At 48.2% G+C, this 3356-nt stretch overlaps 1 long non-coding RNA gene across 1 annotated transcript; it reads left to right on the top strand.

Annotated features, from left to right (window-relative positions):
• Positions 1-215: 215 nt before the first annotated feature.
• Positions 216-2822, top strand: LOC128853484 (uncharacterized). Its single transcript, XR_008452042.1, has 3 exons — positions 216-733; positions 1912-2051; positions 2136-2822. It is a non-coding gene; the product is annotated as an uncharacterized LOC128853484 (long non-coding RNA).
• Positions 2823-3356: the final 534 nt, after the last annotated feature.

Below are 3356 nucleotides of genomic sequence, written 5' to 3'. Positions count from 1 at the left end.
CACCGCCCCGACCGCGGGGCCACGACCGTCCATTGGCCGCGCCGGGGCAGCCTCCGCCTCTGATTGGCCGCTTCGGAGCCGCCTCCATCGCCCATTGGCCGCGCCGGGGGCGGGTCTAGGCAGCGGCCCGTGCCCCCGGGCTGGGAAACCGCGGCGCCCCCGTGCGGTGACGCTGAGACGCCGTCGGGTGGCGTCTGGTCTGGGCCCAGAAGGAGGGCCGGGGCGGCGCGACCGAACCTCTCGGCGCAGGCTGCGGAGCTCCGGGGGAACCGCGCCCCGGCAGCTCCTGCCCGGCCCCCGTGGAGGTGCCAGCCCGGTGTGCCCATGCCTCTCCACTGCGCTCCCCAGTCGTGCCGGGGACGGTGCAGGTTGTTTCCTGAGTCGTTGAATTGTTAAGGGCGGAAAAGACCTCGAAGATGATCCAGTCCTGCCCGAGGCCTGGGTCTCGCTCGATCCCGCTCGGCCCGCAGAGCCCTCGCTCTGGTGCACTAACACAGCCTTGGGTTCTGCATCAGCTGCCAATGGATACTTTTCCATTATTAATGTAACAACTTACTACAATACAGGAGCCAGAAATTAAAGTGTTTCTTTCTGACTCCCAAAAGAAGAACAGGAGAGGCATAGAAAAGACGTGACCTATTGTAAGACATTATTCAGTGCCATGGGCTTCCCTTTGTTCAGACTCTGTCGCCTGGATTGTGGTGGGTGAGCGGCGCCGACAGCTGGTGGCAAGGTACGAAGGTGCTGCAGTGGCTGGAGAGAGGGAGCAGTCCTGCATTTCCTGGGAAGTGTGGTGAGGCACTAGGGCTTCGAGCTGGCTCATGGCAGTGGCGCAGCTGTCTGGACCAGCCAGCAGTTGCCTTGTGTCGGTAGGAGCTGGCATCCTTACGCTTGGCATGGTCCCTTTTTTCAGGCAAGCTCAAGGAAATCCTTGCCTTACCTGGCAAGTCTGCTGCACGGGCAGGTTCCACACAAGCTGACATCAGGGCCAAATCCATGCAACCAAAACCTTGAGACTACTTTAGGATTGTTTTTCCTGCAAAGCACAGTGCGGCTGCTGGTGTGCCTGAGGGGCTGTGCAGCAGCAGGGGCCTCTGCGGGCACAGGGCAGGGCTGGGAGGTGATGAACACACACAGCTCACAGCTCCCATACATCCCTGCCCCTCCTCGCAAAGCAAACAGACCGGTCAGCAACCGCTCTTCAACTGTTCTAACGCAAACACAAGTATTCTCCTTATCAAATGCAAACAAGATAGTGTTTTGAGCTAATCAACTGATTGCTAAGATTTACCAAACAGATATGTTTCTAGTCATTCTAATTTATTAACACTTTGGTTTTGAGCTCTGAAAGTCCAAGACTATTTCTTTTCTATCATTTCATCATATCTTACAAAGATAATTCAATAGACTATTGTACATGCATCATTTTGGGTTTGTTTTTTGGGGGGTAAGGGATTAGGGCTTGGGTTTTTTTGTTTTGCTTATCATGAGAGGATGGAGCTAGTAAATATTAAGATAGGAAGTCACTGAACTGACACTTTTTTCCACTGCCTTCATTGAGCTTTGGACTGGACCTTAAAGGTCTGAAGAACAGTAGGAATAGTAATCTCTCTGAAGATGCTCATTCCATTCCAAACTTCTGCCATCAGCAGTATTCCACAAGTGACAACCACTCTCCACACCTGTACAACACAGAAGGAAGGGTTTGCTCTTTTTGCCTAAAAAATATTTTTTGTAATATGGTTTCCATTTACTTAGTGCTCTCAGAATCCATTAAAATATTTATTATTTAAATGTAATTAGCAACACATTTTAAACTTTAAAGAGTAGTTTTCCAGTGCCTTTGTTTAAGTGAAACACCAGAATGAAAAATGAATGCTTTGTTCCCACTTGCCCCTACTGTAATCACAGGGTTTAAGCCATGCCACTGGTCATGACAAAGCAGCCCGAGCCTGCAACAGTGCGTGCTGTCCACAGCATGACCCGCGGGCAGGGACAGAGAAGGGAAGACTTCCCTAAGGAAGTACACAAGGATCCTTCATCCTGAACAGGTAATTGCACAAGACTTTCACAGACACCCATTAACTAATTTCACAGCTCATGAGGTCAGTTTTCTTTTCCTCATTTGTCAGTAGATATGCCAGCCCACAAGAAGCCAGAGTGCTGTGCAGAAGAATGGGCATGCTGACGCCGGCAGGGAACGCTGACTCTTCTGGAGTCATCAGGATCTCTGCTGCTGGCTTTGAAAGGGAAGAAGACAGCCCAGCTTGGCCTCTCACTGCGAGTTAGTCACACGCCGTTTCTTTTCTTGACAGTAGCTGTATTAAGGTAACATTTGAAGATAAGCTTGTCATCATCAAAGCAACAGATACTTTTTCTACAACACAAACAAGACTTCACATTACATTGAAAAAGGAAAGGCTTTTTTTCCATCTCTTTTTTTTTTTTCTGTATGCATGTCTTAACTCAGGAAATTAATCAGACTACTGAATTTCATGTTTGAACATATTCATTCAAATATTTTACTAAAAACATCTGCTTTGGCTTTTACCCCAGGCCTTTTAAGACCATTAGCCCTATTCCAATGCTGCTATGCCATGGTGTGTACTGACAAGCGGCGTTCCAGAATTGCAAACGAGGTGTGCGGCCTTGCTTGTCGTGCCAGCTAGGGGCGGTGGCAGGCACCCAGTGTCCTCCTTGCTGGGTCATCAATCTGAAATCCTGGGCACTGCTGGCTGGAAACTTCCTGCTATGCCAGCTGTTTTGGGGGGCGGATTGTGGGTGGAACAGGTGTGCATGGACTAAGAGCAAAGGTTGTTTTCTGTTCTCCTGGCAAAATTAGTAGTGCCAAAGCCACTGGACTTCAATTTTTAATAGGCTGGGTAGCATTTGAAGCCTGATCTCTTATGAACCTTGTGGTGCACGCTCAAGGTGTCTGGGAAGTCTGCCCGTATACATTGAGTGCAAATGTTAGGATTTAAAATAAATTGAACATTTCAGGTGGTCTGATTAAAGTTTATTGCAAAATCAGTTCTGGGTTTGTTGTTGTGATAAATTTGACCTTGACAAGTCTCACCACAACTTGCAGTTTTCTCTTCTGGACTACATTTTGTCAAATATGGAAAGAAAGCACTGTGACATCGCAGGTTAATTATCATTCAAAAAGCCGGATTCAGGCAACACTTGGCTCTCCAGATACACACTGATGGCTTCAAAGGAAAAGGGTCCAAATGTACAAGCTCCAAAATTCAGCATTTTAGAAGTTAAAAATATTTAAAATATCAGGGAAAAAGGTCAATTTGAAGGAGAAGCAGACTGCCATTTCCTGAAACAGGTATTGAAGCTGGAAATAAAGG

Source organism: Cuculus canorus, chromosome 13 (genome assembly GCF_017976375.1).
Source record: "Cuculus canorus isolate bCucCan1 chromosome 13, bCucCan1.pri, whole genome shotgun sequence".
In the NCBI taxonomy this organism is placed as follows: domain Eukaryota; kingdom Metazoa; phylum Chordata; class Aves; order Cuculiformes; family Cuculidae; genus Cuculus; species Cuculus canorus.
Note: the sequence above shows the minus strand (reverse complement) of the source record. Positions and strands in the feature narration are given on the sequence as shown.